Source organism: Bombina bombina, chromosome 4 (assembly GCF_027579735.1).
Source record: "Bombina bombina isolate aBomBom1 chromosome 4, aBomBom1.pri, whole genome shotgun sequence".
NCBI lineage: Eukaryota > Metazoa > Chordata > Amphibia > Anura > Bombinatoridae > Bombina > Bombina bombina.
In genome coordinates this window covers 370,660,906-370,684,829 of record NC_069502.1, presented here as the reverse complement: position 1 = coordinate 370,684,829, position 23,924 = coordinate 370,660,906, and positions in this window count along the sequence as shown.

Here is a 23,924-nt window from a genome sequence, read left to right as displayed (position 1 = left end):
ATTCCCCTGTATATGCAGTTAGAGTGATTTTACTAATTCAAACCACGGTTAATCTAATGGAATGGAATGACTTAGAAAATAAAGGCAAACATTCATCTGGGTTTGCATATGATGTTTTCACAAGGCACTTATGAATGATTAAAATGAAAACAAATTCTATAGAACAGACCTAAATGATATAAAGTACTGATTCAGTTTAAAATCAAATACAGAAATTAATAATTAATTTTATGGTCAGCAAAACAAAAATAAAAGTTTTGTGTCCCTAGTGTTGGTGGAGAGCTGTTAGCAGTCCGGCTAACTTGACTCCAAAAGAATGATGATTCAGATCTTATTATTCAAAATGTTCTATCTGTGTGGCAAATCTCAAATGCTATAGCAACCTTTTCCATGGCAAATTAATCTGTGCTTTGTGCTGTATACATTTAATATCGTCTAAAGGTATAAGAAGGTCATCTTGCTGCTAGATATTCAATTATGAATTATTTTGAATCATTAGTATAAATCAGTAAAATACTCTATACCTGCTTAACTTAAATATTTATAGCGGTAAGATACATGTTAACCCCTGCAATATCATTACTTAGTTAACAAATTTGCTTCTCCTATGATACCTTCCAGAAAACAAGATTATTAAAGGGCGGCACCTGTAGCCAATTTCTATACATATATGTTTTACTGAGCAATAGACAAAAGTATGTAGTCACCAAGCCCCCTATACTAACACTGTAATTCATTATACTTTAATCCCATGCAGCCTATTGTGTCTAGCCTATTAGGGTAAACTGAGCTGCACAATAATATTCCCCCCTTTTTCCATAAGTTGTGTTTGTAATTTTCTTTAGAAAGCAGCAGGCGCACACAGTTCAGTCTCTGACCAGTATCCAATTTTCAATAGCAATATGAAGACCTACCTACAAATACACTCAAAGATTGTATATCTCATCATTCCTGGTTCCCATTTGAAGTGCTGGACCACCACAACCCAATGTCTGAACCTGTTATGCTAATTTCTACCTCCATCTTCTCCCCTAGGCACATTGGTTATTTTTATTTTTTAATCACTAGGACATCTACTGAGTCTTATTCTTTGCTCTAGCTATACTGTATCACAATGGAAGTGGATTCATTGACAGTTTGGAAACCCACACATGTCACAATTTATACACATCCTCACCTTTGTTTATCCCAAGTTCTATGGCTGTAAATGTTATCATCTGTCCTAGCATGTCCTAGATTTTCAAAGGTTTTAGATTCGTCTTCCTTAGTGTCTTGAAGTCAATTGCTTTAGTCTTGAGTAGGGTTATAGTCCCATACTATGGTAGAATAATCACGTAAATATAAATCTAACCACAGGTACAATGTCATGAAAATGTATTTACCCTCTTCCTGATTGCCACTATTTTGCATATTTGTCAGACTGAATGACTTCAGATCTTTATACAAAATGTAATATAAGAAAACAATTTATAGTTATTACATAATTTATAAATATTTATGGAAAAATGCCACCTTAGTTATCCAATCAATCTATGAACTACATTCAGTAGATCAATAGTTTTAATTAGACCAGTCTAACCCAGGTTTGATTACTGCCAGCCCTTTACATCTAAACATGACTTATACAACTTTACCATCAATGTGAAGTAGGCTACAATATCTCAATATGCAGCACAATACTCCACAATAAAAAGAAATTCTGCATAAAACTCCCACAGTACAAGAATGGTTAAATCAAGTAAACTTGAACAGTAAACTAGAAAAATATTACTATCTCTCCTCTAACAGGTTGGGTTTGTTTCAGGATATGTTGTTCATTTGGGAATCTGTGACACAAAATCCTTTTATCAATTGAGCCCTTTGCTCTTATAGAATTATTAGGCCTATACTGGTCTTAAATAGAAGCCTAAAAATTATTTAATCATACTGAATCTTACTTATCTGTAATCTGGAAACAATCAATAATCTTCTTATCTATAGATGAACGTGTAGTGCTGGTGAATTTCCTAGAACATATTGTATGAAAAACGAATGGTTATTACTATTGTTAATATTACTTTTTATTATTGTTATTGTCTATCCCGACATTGTTCCCCTCCTTCCCCTTTTTACCCTTGTCTCCCTATCCCCCTCTTTTCATACCATCTTTAATTATACCAAATGTTAATTAAGGTTATTTGATAACCAAAAATGAGGTCTTGATATTGAGATATTTTCAATTTGCTGAATCCAAGACTTTCCTACAGTGTTGCCTACATATGGACTATGTAATATGTTTTACATATAGGAATGTGCTCTTCAACGATTCACATGTCTGTTTTACAAGATCCCTGTATATATATTAAGAACTCAATAAAAAGAATAAAATATATAAAAATAACAACAACAAAAAATCTGCAGTAAATGAGAAAACATTTGTTCTGATATATCAATCTGTAAAGTGGTAGAAAGCCATAACACTCTTGTATTATAAAGAACAATCAGCTAGATTATGAGTCTTGCGTTAGCCTTAAAAAGCAGCGTTGAGAGGTCCCAACGCTGCTTTTTAACGCCCGCTGGTATTACGAGTCTGGTAGGTACAGGTGTACCGCTCAATTTTCTTCCGCGACTCGAGCATACCGCAAATCCCCTTACATAAATTGCGTATCCTATCTTTTTAATGGGACTTGCCTAACGCCGGTATTACGAGTCTTGGAAGAAGTGAGCGGTAGACCCTCTCCTGTCAAGACGCCTACCGCATTTAAAAGTCAGTAGTTAAGAGTTTTATGGGCTAATGCCGTAATATAAAACTCTTAACTAAAGTGCTACAAAGTACACTAACACCCATAAACTAGCTATTAACCCCTAAACCGAGCCCCCCCTCCCATCGGAAACACTTTAATAAAGTTTTTAACCCCTAATCTGCCGACCGGACATCGCCGCCACTGTAATAAAATATATTAACCCCTAAACGTTGAAAAAAATGCTCGTTAGCAACGCACCCCTGTTACCGCAAAACTCGTAATCTCAGTGAATGAGAGCCGTTATCTTTAAATGAAGAAGACTTGCAGCAGTGATCATGCCAGGAGTGGTTGGCCAACCAAAATATATCAAAGGGATGACTCATCCAGGAAGACTTCTCATCATTGAAGAACCAGAAATTCTGCTCTCTAGCAGTACATTCTGAAGGAGATTGTCCGGCATTAGCTGAAGATAAAGGGGCCTAGTTATCAAGCCGTCAACCTCAAATACACTGGAATTCCGCAGCGTATTTGTGACGAGGCTGATACGCCTTAGTTATCAAAGGCTCGAGACCGGCAAAAGTAGAATTTTGTGACGTAAGCATCGATCCGCCGGACTCAGTCCGACACAGATCGATTCTTACGTCACTCCAGATGTTCCGCACACAAGTGCGGCACATTCTCACTACTTTTGCTAGTTATCAAAAAACTAGCAGGTACGCTCGGCACTTTTACGGCCCAGCGTACCTGGTTTTCAATCCGCCACCCCTGGATGCGGCGGATCCCATAGGAATCAATGGGAGTCTGACCATAGCGAAAGTACAAGTTCGCTGCTGACAGACATCCCATTGATTTCTATGGGAGCTGTCTACACCTAACACCCTAACATGTACCCCGAGTCTAAACACCACTAATCTGTCCCCCCCTACACCGCCGCAACTAAATAAAGTTATTACCCCTAAACCGCCGCTCCGCCGCTCCCGGAAGCCCACCGCAAGCTACTCTATACATATTAACCCCTAAAACCGCCGCTCCTGGAGCCCACCGCAAGCTACTCTATACATATTAACCCCTAAACCGCCGCTCCCGGGAGCCCACCGCAAGCTACTCTATACATATTAACCCCTAAACCGCCGCTCCCGGAGCCCACCGCAAGCTGCTCTATACATATTAACCCCTAAACCGCCGCTCCCGGAGCCCACCGCAACTATAATAAATGTATTAACCCCTAAACCGCCCTCCGCCTGAACCCGCCGCAACCTATATTAAATGTATTAACCCCTAATCCTGCCCCCCCTACACCGTCGCCACCTATAATAAATTTATTAACCCCTATCCTGCCCCCCCTACAACCGTCGCCACCTATAATAAATTATTAACCCCTAATCTGCCCCCCCTACACCGTCGCCACCTATAATAAATTTATTAACCCCTAATCTGCCCCCCCTACACCGTCGCCACCTATAATAAATTTATTAACCCCTATCCTGCCCCCCACTACGCCGCCGCCACTGGTAATAAAATTATTAACCCCTAAACCTAAGTCTAACCCTAACCCTAACGCCCCCCTAACTTAAATATTAATTAAATAAATCTAAATAATATTTTTATTATTAACTAAATTAATCCTATTAAAACTAAATACTTACCTTTAAAATCAACCCTAATATAGCTACAATATAAATAATAATTATATTCTAGCTATCTTAGGATTTATATTTATTTTACAGGTACCTTTCAATTTATTTTAACTAGGTACAATAGCTATTAAATAGTTATTAACTATTTAATAGCTTACCTAGCTAAAATAAAGAGAAATGTACCTGTTAATAAATCCTAACCTAAGTTACAATTACACCTAACACTACACTATACTTTAATAAATTAATCCCATTTAAAAATAAATACTTACCTGTAAAATAAACCCGAAGATAGCTACAATGTAATTAATAATTATATTGTAGCTATCTTAGGATTTATATTTATTTTACAGGTAACTTTGTATTTTATTTTAGCTAGTTAGAATAGTTATTAAATAGTTATTAACTATTTAATTACTACCTAGCTAAAAGAAATACAAAATTACCTGTAAAATAAATCCTAACTTAAGTTACAAATTAAACCTAATACTACACTATCATTAAATTAATTAAATAAACTACCTACAAATAACTACAATTAAATACAATTACATAAACTAACTAAAGTACAAAAATAAAAAAAGATGTTACAAAAAAAAAAAAAAAAAAAAAAAGTTACAAACGTTAAAAATATTACAACAATTTTAAGCTACTTACACCTAATCTAAGCCCCCTAATAAAATAACAAACCCCCCCAAAATAAAAAAATGCCCTACCCTATTCTAAATTAAATAAATTTCAAAGCTCTTTTACCTTACCAGCCCTTAAAAGGGCCATTTGTGGGGGCATGCCCCAAAGAAAACAGCTCTTTTGCCTGTAAAAGAAAAATACAACCCCCCCCCCCAACATTAAAACCCACCACCCACATACCCCTAATCTAACCCCAAACCCCCCTTACAAAAACCTAACACTAATCCCCTGAAGATCATCCTACCTTTAGTCGTCTTCACTCAGCCGAGCCACCGATGGAACTGAAGAGGACATCCGGAGCGGAAGAAGTTAATCCTCCAAGCGGCGCTGAAGAAATCTTCCATCCGATGAAGTCATCATCCAGGCGGCGCTGAAGAAAAGTCTTCGATCCGGCCGATGTCATCTTCAAAGAGGCGCTGAAGAGGTCTTCTATCCGGGCGAAGTCATCAGCCAATCAGATTCAAGTTCAATCCGATTGGCTGATCCAATCAGCCAATTAGATTGAGCTCGCATTCTATTGGCTGATCGGAACAGCCAATAGAATGCGAGCTCAATCTGATTGGCTGATTCCATCAGCCAATCAGATTTTTCCTACCCTTAATTCGATTGGCTGATAGAATCCTATCAGCCAATCGGAATTGAGGGGACGCCATCTTGGATGACGTCCCTTAAAGGAGCCGTCATTCGTCGTAGTCCGTCGGTGAAGAAGGTGGTTCCGCGTCGACGGAAGGAAGATTCAAGACCCAGCTTGGAAGATGACTTCGCCCGGATAGAAGACCTCTTCAGCGCCTCTTTGAAGATGACATGGGCCGGATCGAAGACTTTTCTTCAGCGCCGCCTGGATGATGACTTCATCGGATGGAAGATTTCTTCAGCGCCGCTTGGAGGATTAACTTCTTCCGCTCCGGATGTCCTCTTCAGTTCCATCGGTGGCTCGGCTGAGTGAAGACAACTAAAGGTAGGATGATCTTCAGGGGATAGAATAGGGTAGGGCATTTTTTATTTTGGGGGGGTTTGTTATTTTATTAGGGGGCTTAGGTGTAAGTAGCTTACAATTGTTGTAATATTTTTAACATGTTGTAACTTATTTTTTTATTTTTTGTAACTTAGCTTTTTTTATTTTTTGTACTTTAGTTAGTTTATGTAATTGTATTTAATTGTAGTTATTTGTAGGTAGTTTATTTAGTTAATTTAATGATAGTGTAGTATTAGGTTTAATTGTAACTTAGGTTAGGATTTATTTTTACAGGTAATTTTGTATTTCTTTTAGCTAGGTAGTTATTAAATAGTTAATAACTATTTAATAACTATTCTAACTAGCTAAAATAAATACAAAGTTACCTGTAAAATAAATATAAATCCTAAGATAGCTACAATATAATTATTAATTATATTGTAGCTATCTTAGGGTTTATTTTACAGGTAAGTATTTATTTTTAAATAGGAATAATTTATTAAAGTATAGTGTAGTGTTAGGTGTAATTATAACTTAACATAAAAAAGACAGATGCGCCACATGGCCCAATATTGTATGTTCAGCGGGGTAGATATATTCTAGTGGTGTCAATATTAACTCACAATCTAGGGAGCACTTCAGTTAGTGCAGCAGGAGCAGTCTGGGATCAATCACAGTCACCCAGCAGACCGACCTCTAGGGCAAAATAGTATGGTTCTGTAGTGGAGATACAAGCAAAAACAAAAGTGCCTATATGGCCTAGTACTGTTTGAACCAGAGGATGGTGTTCTGTATATTTGAAAATATACTCACAATTTGTATAGCATCTTCATTGATGCTAATCAGGCAGGAAGGGATCAATGCAGTCACCCAACAGACTATGGCAGGTTTTCACAGCAGGCAGAGCCGCAGAGCTCTCAAGAATCAGGTTAGGTCCAAATGATACACAATAGCAAGTGTTTAAATAAAAAGTTGGTACTTTACTAGATAAAACCAATGAAAACAAGCGACGCGTTTCTCAGTCTCAGACTGTTTCCCTCAGGCTTAACCCTGAGGAAACAGTCTGAGACTGAGAAACGCGTCGCTTGTTTTATTGGTTTTATCTAGTAAAGTACCAACTTTTTATTTAAACACTTGCTATTGTGTATCATTTGGACCTAACCTGATTCTTGAGAGCTCTGCGGCTCTGCCTGCTGTGAAAACCTGCCATAGTCTGTTGGGTGACTGCATTGATCCCTTCCTGCCTGATTAGCATCAATGAAGATGCTATACAAATTGTGAGTATATTTTCAAATATACAGAACACCATCCTCTGGTTCAAACAGTACTAGGCCATATAGGCACTTTTGTTTTTGCTTGTATCTCCACTACAGAACCATACTATTTTGCCCTAGAGGTCGGTCTGCTGGGTGGACTGTGATTGATCCCAGACTGCTCCTGCTGCACTAACTGAAGTGCTCCCTAGATTGTGAGTTAATATTGACACCACTAGAATATATCTACCCCGCTGAACATACAATATTGGGCCATGTGGTGCATCTGTCTTTTTTATGTTAAGTTATAATTACACCTAACACTACACTATACTTAATAAATTATTCCTATTTAAAAATAAATACTTACCTGTAAAAAAAAACCCTAAGATAGCTACAATATAATTAATAAATTATATTGTACGCTATCTTAGGATTTATATTTATTTTACAGGTAACTTTGTATTTATTTTAGCTAGTTAGAATAGTTATTAAAATAGTTATTAACTATTTAATAACTACCTAGCTAAATGAAATACAAAATTACCTGTAAAATAAATCCCTAACCTAAGTTACAATAAACCTAATACTACACTATCATTAAATTAACTAAATAAACTACCTACAAATAACTACAATTAAATACAATTACATAAACTAACTAAAGTACAAAAAATAAAAAAAGCTAAGTTACAAAAAATAAAAAAATAAGTTACAAACATGTTAAAAATATTACAACAATTGTAAGCTACTTACACCTAAGCCCCCTAATAAAATAACAAACCCCCCCCAAAATAAAAAATGCCCTACCCTATTCTATCCCCTGAAGATCATCCTACCTTTAGTTGTCTTCACTCAGCCGAGCCACCGATGGAACTGAAGAGGACATCCGGAGCGGAAGAAGTTAATCCTCCAAGCGGCGCTGAAGAAATCTTCCATCCGATGAAGTCATCATCCAGGCGGCGCTGAAGAAAAGTCTTCGATCCGGCCGATGTCATCTTCAAAGAGGCGCTGAAGAGGTCTTCTATCCGGGCGAAGTCATCTTCCAAGCTGGGTCTTGAAATCTTCCTTCCGTCGACGCGGAACCACCTTCTTCACCGACGGACTACGACGAATGACGGCTCCTTTAAGGGACGTCATCCAAGATGGCGTCCCCTCAATTCCGATTGGCTGATAGGATTCTATCAGCCAATCGGAATTAAGGTAGGAAAAATCTGATTGGCTGATTCCATCAGCCAATCAGATTCAAGCTCTCAATCGATTGGCTGATCCAGTCAGCAATCAGATTGAGCTCGAATCTATTTGGCTGTTCCGATCAGCCAATAGAATGCGAGCTCACTCTGAGATCAAGACCCGGCTTCGATGACTCGCCCGGATTAGAAGACTTCTTCAGCGCCTCTTGGAAGATGACCTCGGACGGATAGAAGACTTTCTTCAGCGCCGCCTTGGAGGATCACTTCATCGGATGGAAGATTTCTTCAGCGCCGCTTGGAGGATAACTTCTTCCGGTCCCGGGTCCCTCTTCAGTTCCATCGGTGGTCGGCTGAGTGAAGACGACTAAAGGTAGGATGATCTTCAGGGGATTAGTGTTTAGGTTATTTTAAGGGGGGTTTGGGTTAGATTAGGGGTATGTGAGTGGTGGGTTTTAATGTGGGGGGGGGGGTTGTATTTTTCTTTTACAGGCAAAAGAGCTGAATTCTTTGGGGCATGCCCCCACAAAAGGCCCTTTTAAGGGCTGGTAAGGTAAAAGAGCTTTGAACTTTATTTAATGTAGAATAGGGTAGGGCATTTTTTTTGTTTTGGGGGGGTTTGTTATTTTATTAGGGGGCTTAGATTAGGTGTAAGTAGCTTAAAATTGTTGTAATATTTTTTTAAAGTTTGTAACTTATTTTTTTTTATTTTTTGTAACTTAGCTTTTTTTATTTTTTGTACTTTAGTTAGTTTATGTAATTGTATTTAATTGTAGTTATTTGTAGTTAATTTATTTAATTAATGTAATGATAGTGTAGTGTTAGGTTTAATTGTAACTTAGGTTCGGATTTATTTTACAGGTAATTTTGTATTTCTTTTAGCTAGGTAGTTATTAAATAGTTAATAACTATTTAATAACTATTCTAACTAGCTAAAATAAATACAAAGTTACCTGTAAAATAAATATAAATCCTAAGATAGCTACAATGTAATTATTAATTATATTGTAGCTATCTTAGGGTTTATTTTACAGGTAAGTATTTAGTTTTAAATAGGAATAATTTATTAAAGTATAGTGTAGTGTTAGGTGTAATTGTAACTTAGGTTAGTTTTTAGTTTAACAGGTACATTTCTCTTTATTTTAGCTAGGTAAGCTATTAAATAGTTAATAACTATTTAATAGCTATTGTACCTAGTTAAAATAAATTGAAAGGTACCTGTAAAATAAAAATAAATCCTAAGATAGCTACAATATAATTATTATTTATATTGTAGCTATATTAGGGTTTATTTTAAAGGTAAGTATTTAGTTTTAAATAGGATTCATTTAGTTCATAATAGAAATATGATTTAGATTTATTTAATTAATATTTAAGTTAGGGGGGTGTTAGGGTTAGTGTTAGACTTAGGTTTAGGGGTTAATAATTTTATTACAGTGGCGGCGGTGTAGTGGGGGGCAGGATAGGGGTTAATAAATTTATTATAGGTGGCGACGGTGTAGGGGGGGCAGGATAGGGGTTAATACATTTACTATAGGTGGCGACGGTGTAGGGGGGGCAGGATTGGGGTTAATACATTTATTATAGGTGGCAATGGTGTAGGGGGGGCAGGATAGGGGTTAATAAATTTATTATAGGTGGCAACGGTGTAAGGGGGCAGGATAGGGGTTAATAAATTTAATATAGGTTGCAGGGGTCCGGGAGCGGCGGTTTAGGGGTTAAACTATTTATTTAGTTGCGGTGAGGTGCGGGATCGGCAAGATAGGGGTTAATAAATTTATTAGAGAGGGCTTGCGGTGATCGGGGCGGCAGGATAGGGGGTTACTATGTATAGAGTAGCTTGCGGTGGGCTCCGGGAGCGGCGGTTTAGGGGTTAATATGTATAGAGTAGCTTGCAGGTGGGCTCAGGGAGCGGCGGTTTAGGGGGTTAATATGTATAGAGTAGCTTGCGGTGGGCTCCGGGAGCGGCGGAGCGGCGGTTTAGGGGGTAATAACTTTATTTAGTTGCGGCGGTGTAGGGGGGGACAGATTAGTGGTGTTAGACTCGGGGTACATGTTAGGGTGTTAGGTGTAGACAGCTCCCATAGAAATCAATGGGATGTCTGTCAGCAGCGAACTTGTACTTTCGCTATGGTCAGACTCCCATTGATTCCTATGGGATCCGCCGCCTCCAGGGGTGGCGGATTGAAAACCAGGTACGCTGGGCCGTAAAAGTGCCGAGCGTACCTGCTAGTTTTTTGATAACTAGCAAAAGTAGTGAGAATGTGCCGCACTTGTGTGCGGAACATCTGGAGTGACGTAAGAATCGATCTGTGTCGGACTGAGTCCGGCGGATCGATGCTTACGTCACAAAATTCTACTTTTGCCGGTCTCGAGCCTTTGATAACTAAGGCGTATCAGCCTCGTCACAAATACGCTGCGGAATTCCAGTGTATTTGAGGTTGACGGCTTGATAACTAGGCCCCTTTATCTTCAGCTAATGCCGGACAATCTCCTTCAGAATGTACTGCTAGAGAGCAGAATTTCTGGTTCTTCAATGATGAGAAGTCTTCCTGGATGAGTCATCCCTTTGATATATTTTGGTTGGCCCACCACTCCTGGCATGATCACTGCTGCCAGTCTTCTTCATTTAAAGATAACGGCTCTCATTCACTGAGATTACGAGTTTTGCGGTAACAAGGGGTGCGTTGCTAACGAGCATTTTTTTCAACGTTTAGGGGTTAATAATATTTATTACAGTGGCGGCGATGTCCGGTCGGCAGATTAGGGGTTAAAAACTTTATTAAAGTGTTTCCGATGGGAGGGGGGGCTCGGTTTAGGGGTTAATAGCTAGTTTATGGGTGTTAGTGTACTTTGTAGCACTTTAGTTAAGAGTTTTATATTACGGCATTAGCCCATAAAACTCTTAACTACTGACTTTTAAATGCGGTAGGCGTCTTGACAGGAGAGGGTCTACCGCTCACTTCTTCCAAGACTCGTAATACCGGCGTTAGGCAAGTCCCATTAAAAAGATAGGATACGCAATTTATGTAAGGGGATTTGCGGTATGCTCGAGTCGCGGAAGAAAATTGAGCGGTTACACCTGTACCTACCAGACTCGTAAATACCAGCGGGCGTTAAAAGCAGCGTTGGGGACCTCTCAACGCTGCTTTTTAAGGCTAACGCAAGACTCATAATCTAGCTGATTGTTCTTTATAATACAAGAGTGTTATGGCTTTCTACCACTTTACAGATTGATATATCAGAACAAATGTTTTCTCATTTACTGCAGATTTTTTGTTGTTGTTATTTTTATATATTTTATTCTTTTATTGAGTTCTTAATATATATACAGGGATCTTGTAAAACAGACATGTGAATCGTTGAAGAGCACATTCCTATATGTAAAACATATACATAGTCCATATGTAGGCAACACTGTAGGAAAGTCTTGGATTCAGCAAATTGAAAATATCTCAATATCAAGACCTCATTTTTGGTTATCAAAAACCTTAATTAACATTTGGTATAATTAAAGATGGTATGAAAAGAGGGGGATAGGGAGACAAGGGTAAAAAGGGGAAGGAGGGGAACAATGTCGGGATAGACATTAACAATAATAAAAAGTAATATTAACAATAGTAATAACCATTCGTTTTTCATACAATATGTTCTAGGAAATTCACCAGCACTACACGTTCATCTATAGATAAGAAGATTATTGATTGTTTCCAGATACAGATAAGTAAGATTCAGTATGATTAAATAATTTTTAGGCTTCTATTTAAGACCAGTATAGGCCCTAATAATTCTATAAGAGCAAAGGGCTCAATTGATAAAAGGATTTTGTGTCACAGATTCCCAAATGAACAACATATCCTGAAACAAACCCAACCTGTTAGAGGAGAGATAGTAATATTTTTCTAGTTTACTGTTCAAGTTTACTTGATTTAACCATTCTTGTACTGTGGGAAGTTTTATGCAGAATTTCTTTTTATTGTGGAGTATTGTGCTGCATATTGAGATATTGTAGCCTACTTCACATTGATGGTAAAGTTGTATAAGTCATGTTTAGATGTAAAGGGCTGGCAGTAATCAAACCTGGGTTAGACTGGTCTAATTAAAACTATTGATCTACTGAATGTAGTTCATAGATTGATTGGATAACTAAGGTGGCATTTTTCCATAAATATTTATAAATTTATGTAATAACTATAAATTGTTTTCTTATATTACATTTTGTATAAAGATCTGAAGTCATTCAGTCTGACAAATATGCAAATAGTGGCAATCAGGAAGAGGGTAAATACATTTTCATGACATTGTACCTGTGGTTAGATTTATATTTACGTGATTATTCTACCATAGTATGGACTAATCAACCCTACTCAAGACTAAAGCAATTGACTTCAAGACACTAAGGAAGACGAATCTAAAACCTTTGAAAATCTAGGACATGCTAGGACAGATGATAACATTTACAGCCATAGAACTTGGGATAAACAAAGGTGAGGATGTGTATAAATTGTGACATGTGTGGGTTTCCAAACTGTCAATGAATCCACTTCCATTGTGATACAGTATAGCTAGAGCAAAGAATAAGACTCAGTAGATGTCCTAGTGATTAAAAAATAAAAATAACCAATGTGCCTAGGGGAGAAGATGGAGGTAGAAATTAGCATAACAGGTTCAGACATTGGGTGTGGTGGTCCAGCACTTCAAATGGGAACCAGGAATGATGAGATATACAATCTTTGAGTGTATTTGTAGGTAGGTCTTCATATTGCTATTGAAAATTGGATACTGGTCAGAGACTGAACTGTGTGCGCCTGCTGCTTTCTAAAGAAAATTACAAACCACAACTTATGGAAAAAGGGGGGGAATATTATTGTGCAGCTCAGTTTACCCTAATAGGCTAGACACAATAGGCTGCATGGGATTAAAGTATAATGAATTACAGTGTTAGTATTAGGGGCTTGGTGACTACATACTTTTGTCTATTGCTCAGTAAAACATATATGTATAGAAATTGGCTACAGGTGCCGCCCTTTAATAATCTTGTTTTCTGGAAGGTATCATAGGAGAAGCAAATTTGTTAACTAAGTAATGATATTGCAGGGGTTAACATGTATCTTACCGCTATAAATATTTAAGTTAAGCAGGTATAGAGTATTTTACTGATTTATACTAATGATTCAAATAATTCATAATTGAATATCTAGCAGCAAGATGACCTTCTTATACCTTTAGACGATATTAAATGTATACAGCACAAAGCACAGATTAATTTGCCATGGAAAAGGTTGCTATAGCATTTGAGATTTGCCACACAGATAGAACATTTTGAATAATAAGATCTGAATCATCATTCTTTTGGAGTCAAGTTAGCCGGACTGCTAACAGCTCTCCACCAACACTAGGGACACAAAACTTTTATTTTTTGTTTGCTGACCATAAAATTAATTATTAATTTCTGTATTTGATTTTAAACTGAATCAGTACTTTATATCATTTAGGTCTGTTCTATAGAATTTGTTTTCATTTTAATCATTCATAAGTGCCTTGTGAAAACATCATATGCAAACCCAGATGAATGTTTGCCTTTATTTTCTAAGTCCATTCCATTCCATTAGATTAACCGTGGTTTGAATTAGTAAAATCACTCTAACTGCATATACAGGGGAATATGGGTAAACATTTACAAAAACTTAAAAAATAGGTGTTTCACAGGCTTTTCATGGTTTTTTTTATCAAGCATTTTTTTAAGTTTTTTTTTTACTGATCGTCATAGCAAAATAAAAACATGAGATATATAGAACAATTAAACCTTAAATCTCTAGGGTTAGATATATGATGGTTAATAGACTATTTTGTGACCAATGTCACTAATATTTCCACGCAGTCCAGTAGCGATATGTCTCTTTAAATAAAATGCAATTGATGGGTGATGTTCTAAATGCAAATGTCTTTTTTTCAAATCATGGCACAGGCAGCTCTTCTGTAAAAAACTCTGCCCACAATTTCCACTGTGCTGAAAAAACACAACAAACAGAAGGTGCCTCCCGTTATCTTTCTCAATTACCAGCAAATATAAAAATTGTGCAACCATACTCACAAAATGAGCGAGCACTAAAGTGCTATACGAGGCAGGGCTAATATCTGACAGTGTACCAGTTAATTGTCATGTGGTGTGGGGCGGTATACCCACTGCAACTTCCAATGCTGGATGTAGATAAACAATTCGTACTCACAGTAGATGATATTAAAACTTTAATTAGTTAAAATGTATAAAATACCTCTTTCTGACACAAATTTTGCCTTAGAGTACATAAAACAATCTGCTACGCATTTCTCAGCTATTCAAGACATTTCCTCAGGCATCTACCTTATGAGTTACAATTCATCAATAATTAGCTTGATTGGCAATATTTCTATATATAGCTCACTATATTACAATGCTGCATTAGTACAATTTATATACATTGAGATAAAAGTAAAATTCTATATACAAAGTTGGTGTCGTCTTTAGTGAATGCTAATTATTGATACATTGTAACTGATAAGGTACATGGTAAAATGCCTGAGGAAATGGCTTGATAGCAGATTGTTTTATGTGCCCTAAGGCAACATATGTGTTGGAAAGGGGTATTTTATACATTTTAACATTTGCTGGTAATTGAGGAAGAATAACGGAGTGGCACTAGAAGGCGTCTTTTGTTTGTGTTGTTTCAGCAGAGTGGAAAAAATAAAACATGACATAATTTATTCATTATTAATAATGATATCCTAATAGGCTTCAATCCATAGTATTTTTCAATTATGAGATCAATTCAGTAGATCTATGTAATTCACAATTTGATATCGTTTTGAAAAAAAATGTATAATAACCATTTTTTTTATATTTATAATCTTTATTGATTTTCAACAATGTAGAAAAACAAATACAAACAAGCTTGAAAGAAAAGAAAAAAATAGAATCAATAATACAAGTGGTGGTATAATTTAAAAAATCAGCTTTTGAAGCACTGACTGCAGATCAGAATTTGCTGCCCTTCTTAACTTAACAAAATATCAAACACCTAGATTACAAGTTACAAGAGGCTATGCGGTGCTAACGAGCAGTTGTCTCTCACCGCTTACTTACCTGCAGTGCTAGTATTACGAGTTTTCAGAAACCCGGCGTTAAAAGACAAGAAGTGAGCGTTGAGCAAAATTTTGCTCATTACCGCACTCCAATACCAGCGCTGCTTAAGTCAGCGGTGAGCTGGTCGTACGTGCTCGTGCACGATTTCCCCATAGGAATCAACGGGAAGAGCCGGCTGAAAAAAAGCAGTGTAAAGCTCCTTAACGCAGCCCCATTGATTCCTATGGGGAGATAAAAGTTATGTTTACACCTAACAACCTAACACCCTAACATGAACCCCGAGTCTAAACACCCCTAATCTTACACTTATTAACCCCTAATATGCCGCCCCAACATTGCCAACACCTGCATCTATATTATTAACCCATAATCTGCTGCCCCAACCTACACTTTTAACCCCTAATCTGCGCCCCAACGTCGTCCGCCACTATAATAAACATATTAACCCCTAAACCGCCGCACTCCCGCCTTGCAAACACTAGTTAAATATTATTAACCCCTAATCTGCCGTCCCTAACATCGCCGCCACCTACCTACATTTATTAACCCTAATCTGCCACCCCCAATGTCGCCGCCACTATATTAAAGTTATTAACCCCTAAACCTAAGTCTAACCCTAAACCTAACACCCACTAACTTAAATATAGTTTAAACAAATCTAAATAAATATTACTATCATTAACTAAATTATTCCTATTTAAAACTAAATACTTACCTGTAAAATAACCCTAAGCTAGCTACAATATAACTAATAGTTACATTGTAGCTATCTTAGGATTTATTTTTATTTTACAGGCAAGTTTGTATTTATTTTAACTAGGTAGAATAGTTATTAAATAGTTATTAACTATTTAATAACTACCTAGCTAAAATAAATACAAATTTAACCTGTAAAATAAAACCTAAACCTAAGTTACACAACACCTAACACTAAACTATAATTAAATAAATTAGCTAAATTAAATACAATTACCTAAATTAAATTAATTAGCTTAAGTACAAAAAAGAACAAACACTAAATTACAGAAAATAATAAACAAATTATAGAAATTTAACTAATTACACCTAATCTAATAGCCCTATTAAATAAAAAAGCCCCCCCCAAAATAAAAAAAAAAATCCCCTAGCCAAAACTAAACTACCAATAGCCCTTAAAAGGGCCTTTTGCGGGGCATTGCCCAAAGCAATCAGCTCTTTTACCTGTAAAAAAAAATACAAACAACCGCCCCCACAGTAAACCCACCACCCACACAACCAACCCCCCAAATAAAATACTATCTAAAAAAAACTAAGCTCCCCATTGCCAAAGGGCATTTGGATAGGCATTGCCCTTAAAAGGGCAGTTAGCTCTTTTGCCGCCCAAAGCCTAATCTAAAAAATAAAACCCACCCAATACTACCCTTAAAAAACCTAACACTAACCCCCTGAAGATCGACTTACCGGGAGGACAGTCTTCATCCAAGCCGGGCCAAAGTCCTCAACGAAGCTGGGAGAAGTCCTTCATCCAAGCCGGGCGAAGTTGTCCTCCAGATGGGCAGAAGTCTTCATCCAAGTCGGCAGAAGTGGTCCTCAGACGGGCAGAAGTCTCTCATCCAAGCCGGGCAGAAGTGGTCCCTCCAGAGGGGCAGAAGTCTTCATCTTCAAGACATACGACGCGGAGCATCCTCTTCTTCTGATGACTAAAACAGAATGAAGGTACCTTTAAGTGACGTCATCCAAGATGGCGTCCCTTAGATTCCAATTGGCTGAGAGAATTCAATCAGCCAATCAGATTTAAGGTAGAAAAAATCCTATTGGCTGACGCAATCAGCCAATAGGATTGAACTTCAATCCTATTGGCTGATCCAATCATCCAATAGGATTGAGATTGCATTGTTCCAATCTGCCAATAAAATGCAAGCTCAATCCTATTGGCTGATTGGATCAGCCAATAGGATGAACTTCAATCTATTGGCTGATTGCAATAGGATTTTTTCTACCTTAATTTCGATTGGCTGATTAGAATTCTATCAGCCAATCAGAATCTAAGGGGACGCCATCTTGCAATGTTGGGGGCAGCAGATAGGGGTCATAAGTATAATGTAGGTGGCGGCGGTGTCCGGAGCGGCAGATTAGGGGTTACAAATGTTATTATAGTATTTGCTATGCGAGAGGGCCTCGGTTTAGGGGTTAATAGGTAGTTTATGGGTGTTAGTGTACTTTTTAGCAAATATACTGACTTTTAAAAGGGTTAGGACTCTTGACAGGAGAGGATGTACGCTCACTTTTTGCCTCCAAGGACAGACTCGTAATAACCGGCGCTATGGAAGTCACATAGAAAAAGAATTTATGACGTTTAGTAAGGTCGTTTTGCGGTAAGGCCAGAGACGTGTTGCGAAGACCCTAAACCTTCAAGACTCGTAATACCCACCGGGCGTAAAAAAGTAGCGTTAGGACTCTTAACGCTGCTTTTTTACCCTAAAGCACAACTCGTAATCTAGCCAAAAATGTGACCATGGTGATTGAGTTCCAGCAGAAATATACTTGTTACAGAAAATAAATGAAAATAGTTGGTGAGAGGCTATCGTCAGAGGGGAAAAAGGGGGAAGAGTGGTATGGAAGACCCACCCAACTAATATTGTGTCCTAGAGAGAATGTGGGAATGACTTAATTATGATGCTTTAAATTGGTCCCAATAAGCTGAATCAATTAAACAAGGTCAACGTTTATAAAAAGACATAACCCTCCAGTCTATTAAGCCATTTATGTTTTGAGGGAGATAATGGAGATTTCCAAGACCTATTAGTCACGGATTTAGCACTATTAATAGAGAACTGGTATAATTTTGCAAGAATCAGGTAGTTTTAAATTCAGCAAAACATAAGTAGGTTGCTAGACCCAAACAGGGAAATCCCCATTCTACCCAAAGGGGTATGCTGTTCCACCACAAGTGGGACTTATTACCAATCTCGCCACATCTCCTCAGCACCATAAAAAATTAAACCACAATGCACTGCTTTGCAATCATAATTGAACATATAAGTTCAAATAATACATCTAAGTTATGTTTATAGTGTAATTTGATCTATCATTTTTAACTTTTAATACACCAGGAAAAACATGTTTATGAACATGTGAGCTGAGTATGTACAAGAAACACACCCGCACAAAAAAAATCAAACAAAATTACTGTTGCTTTTTTGTGATAGATTTCAGCACTGCTGCTGAAAAATAGTGAACATAGGGGGTCAGTTCCAATCCTTTAGAAAAATTATTTCTACAGAAAATCACAATTAAAGTCTATGGGATTTTTATAGATTAAATTGTTTGATACTTAAAGACATAGTAATCAACCCCATGCTGTTTTATTATATTTGTATTATTTTAAAAGATTGTTTTCACCAAAGTCTTTTTCTTACATCTATAAAACTTTCATCAGTTGAAATCCAACTACCACATTGGAAATGTTTAAAATCTTTTTTTCTTCTGACTTAATACTCCAATATTGTTTTTCTTCCACTTAAAAGAATTTTAAAAATGTAGTTTTTTTTATTATTATTTTTTATAAACAAAAGTGATATTCTTGTGCTGAAACAATTTGTTTTTGGGAGCTGAGCCTGTCAGATGTTCTGTCAGAATAGCAAACATATCAGATCAGCAAAACGTTTGCTGATCTGTTATGTTTGCTATTCTGACAGAACAACAGTCATTAAGCAATAGATAATAATGAATTAGTTGCTTTTCCTTTTAGTTTCACTTTACATTTACACAGCTTTAAATTTATCAGGGGAAATATCTATTTTAATATGCTTTATTGTTGCTCCGATAGGATATGTTAGAATATAATATCCTTTTATCCATACTCAGTCACAGGTATACTACTAGTTTGTGGTCCAGTGATATATTCCTGATTAAAGGAAACACTAAAGTGAAAATGAAACCTTTGTCATTCAGACAGAGCACACAATTATAAAAACTTTCCAGTTTACTTCAATTATCAAATCCTGCACAATCTTTTTATATGCATAGTCTCTGAGGTGTCAGCTATCACTGAGCATACTAAGGGGCTAGTTATCAAGCCGTCAACCTCAAATACGCTGGAATTCCGCAGCGTATTTGTGGCGAGGCTGATTCGCCTTAGTTATCAAAGGCTAGAGACCAGCAAAAGTAGAATTTTGTGACGTAAACTTCGATCGCCGGACTCAGTCCGACACAGATCGATTCTTACGTCACTCCAGATGTTCCGCACACAAGTGCGGCACAATCTGACTACTTTTGCTAGTTATCAAAAAAACTAGCAGGTCGCTCGGCACTTTTACGGCCAGCGTACCTTGTTTCAAAACCGCCACCCTGGAGGCGGCGGATCCCATAGGAATCAATGGGAGTCTGACCATAGCAAAAGTACAAGTTCGCTGCTGCCAGACATCCCATTGATTCCTATGGGAGCTGTCTGCACCTAACACCCTAACATGTACCCCGAGTCTAAACACCACTAATCTGTCCCCCCTACACCACCGCAACTAAATAAAGTTATTACCCCCTAAACCGCCGCTCCGGAGCCCACCGCAAGCTACTCTATACATATTAACCCCTAAACCGCCGCTCCCGGAGCCCACCGCAACTATAATATATGTATTAACCCCTAAACTGCCGCTCCCGGACCCTGCCGCAACCTATATTAAATTTATTAACCCCTAATCTGCCCCCCCCACCCTCGCCACCGATAATACAGTTATTAACCCCTATCCGGCCCCCCACTACACCGCCGCCACTGTAATAAATTTATTAACCCTAAACCTAAGTCTAACACTAACCCTAACACCCCCCTAACTTAAATATTAATTAAATAATCTAAATAATATTTCTATTATGAACTAAATTAATCCTATTTAAAACTAAATACTTACCTTTAAAATAAACCCTATATAGCTACAATATAATTATTATTTATATTGTAGCTATATTAGGGTTTATTTTAAAGGTAAGTATTTAGTTTTAAATAGGATTAATTTAGTTCATAATAGAAATATTAATTAGATTTATTTAATTAATATTTAAGTTAGGGGGGTGTTAGGGTTAGTGTTAGACTTAGGTTTTAGGGGTTAATAAATTTATTACAGTGGCGGCGGATTTGTAGTGGGGGGCAGGATAGGGGTTAATAAATGTATTATAGGTGGCGACAGTGTAGGGGGGGCAGATTAGGGGTTAATAAATTTATATAGGTTGCTGGCAGGGTCCGGGAGCGGCAGTTTAGGGGTTAATACATATATTATAGTTGCGGTGGGCTCCGGGGAGCGGCGGTTTAGGGGTTAATATGTATAGAGTAGCTTGCGGTGGGCTCCGGGAGCGGCGGTTTAGGGGGTAATAACTTTATTTAGTTGCGGTGGTGTAGGGGGACAGATTAGTGGTGTTTAGACTCGGGGTACATGTTAGGGTGTTAGGTGCAGACAGCTCCCATAGGAATCAATGGGATGTCTGGCAGCAGCGAACTTGTACTTTTGCTATGGTCAGACTCCCCATTGATTCCTATGGGATCCGCCGCCTCCAGGGTGGCGGTTTGAAAACAAGGTACGCTGGGCCGTAAAAGTGCCGAGCGTACCTGCTAGTTTTTTGATAACTAGCAAAAGTAGTCAGATTGTGCCGCACTTGTGTGCGGAACATCTGGAGTGACGTAAGAATCGATCTGTGTCGGACTGAGTCCGGCGGATCGAAGTTTACGTCACAAAATTCTACTTTTGCTGGTCTCTAGCCTTTGATAACTAAGGCGAATCAGCCTCGCCACAAATACGCTGCGGAATTCCAGCGTATTTGAGGTTGACGGCTTGATAACTAGGCCCCTTAGTATGCTCAGTGATAGCTGACACCTCAGAGACTATGCATATAAAAAGATTGTGCAGGATTTGATAATTGAAGTAAACTGGAAAGTTATTTATAATTGTGTGCTCTGTCTGAATTACAAAGGTTTCATTTTCACTTTAGTGTTCCTTTAATCAGGAATATATCACTGGACCACATACTAGTAGTATACCTGTGACTGAGTATGGATAAAAGGATATTATATTCAAACATATCCTATCGGAGCAACAATAAAGCATATTAAAAATATATTTCCCCTGATAAATTTAAAGCTGTGTAAATGTAAAGTGAAACTAAAAGGAAAAGCAACTAATTCATTATTATCTATTGCTTAATGACTGTTGTTCTGTCAGAATAGCAAACATATCAGATCAGCAAACGTTTGCTGATCTGATATGTTTGCTATTCTGACAGAACATCTGACAGGCTCAGCTCCCAAAAACAAATTGTTTCAGCACAAGAATATCACTTTTGTTTATAAAAAATAATAATAAAAAAAACTACATTTTTAAAATTCTTTTAAGTGGAAGAAAAACAATATTGGAGTATTATGTCAAGAAGAAAAAAGATTTAAACATTTCCAATGTGGTAGTTTGGATTTCAACTGATGAAAGTTTTATAGATGTAAAAAAGACTTTGGTGAAAACAATCTTTTAAAATAATACAAATATAATAAAACAGCATGGGGTTGATTACTATGTCTTAAGTATCAAACAATTTATCTATAAAAAATCCCCCATAGACTTTAATTGTGATTTTCTGTAGAAATATTTTTCTAAAGGATTGGAACTGACCCCCTATGTTCACTATTTTTCAGCAGCAGTGCTGAAATCTATCACAAAAAAGCAACAGTAATTTTGTTTGATTTTTTTTTGTGCGTGTGTTGTTTCTTGTACATACTCAGCTCACATGTTCATAAACATGTTTTCCTGGTGTATTAAAAGTTAAAAATGATAGATCAAATTACACTATTAAACATAACTTAGATGTTATTTTTGAACTTATATGTTCAATTATGATTGCAAAGCAGTGCATTGTGGTTTAATTTTTTTATTATTGTGCTGGAGGAGATGTGGCGAGATTGGTAATATGTCCCACGTGTGGTGGAACAGCATACCCCTTTGGGTAGAATGGGGATTTCCCTGTTTGGTCTAGCAACCTACTTATGTTTTGCTGAATTTAAAACTACCTGATTCTTGCAAAATTATACCAGTTCTCTATTAATAGTGCTAAATCCGTGACTAATAGGTCTTGGAAATCTCCATTATCTCCCTCAAAACATAAATGGCTTAATAGACTGGAGGGTTATGTCTTTTATAAACGTTGACTTGTTTAATTTGATTCAGCTTTATTGGGACCAATTTAAAGCATCATAATTAAGTCATTCCCACATTCTCTCTAGGACACAATATTAGTTGGTGGGTCTTCCATACCACTCCTTCCCCCTTTTCCCCTCTGACGATAGCCTCTCACCAACTATTTTCATTTATTTTCTGTAACAAGTATATTTCTGCTGGAACTCAATCACCATGGTCACATTTTTGGCTAGATTACGAGTTGTGCGTTAGGGTAAAAAAGCAGCGTTAAGAGGTCCTAACGCTACTTTTTTACGCCCGGTGGTATTACGAGTCTTGAAGGTTTAGGGTCTTCGCAACACTTCTCTGGCCTTACCGCAAAACGACTTACGTAAACTTCATAAATTCTTTTTTCTATGTGACTTCCATAGCGCCGGTATTACGAGTCTGTCCTGGGAGGCCAAAAAGTGAGCGGTACATCCTCTCCTGTCAAGAGTCCTAACCCTTTTAAAAGTCAGTATATTTGCTAAAAGTACACTAACACCCATAAACTACCTATTAACCCCTAAACCGAGGCCCTCTCGCATAGCAAATACTATAATAACATTTGTAACCCCTAAATCTGCCGCTCCGGACACCGCCGCCACCTACATTATACTTATGAACCCCTAATCTGCTGCCCCCAACATTGCAAGATGGCGTCCCTTAGATTCTGATTGGCTGATAGAATTCTATCAGCCAATCGGAATTAAGGTAGAAAAATCCTATTGCAATCAGCCAATAGGATTGAAGTTCAATCCTATTGGCTGATCCAATCAGCCAATAGGATTGAGCTTGCATTTTATTGGCAGATTGGAACAATGCAATCTCAATCCTATTGGATGATTGGATCAGCCAATAGGATTGAAGTTCAATCCTATTGGCTGATTGCGTCAGCCAATAGGATTTTTTTCTACCTTAATTCTGATTGGCTGATAGAATTCTCTCAGCCAATTGGAATCTAAGGGACGCCATCTTGGATGACGTCACTTAAAGGTACCTTCATTCTGTTTTAGTCATCAGAAGAAGAGGATGCTCCGCGTCGTATGTCTTGAAGATGAAGACTTCTGCCCCTCTGGAGGACCACTTCTGCCCGGCTTGGATGAAGACTTCTGCCCGTCTGGAGGACCACTTCTGCCCGACTTGGATGAAGACTTCTGCCCATCTGGAGGACAACTTCGCCC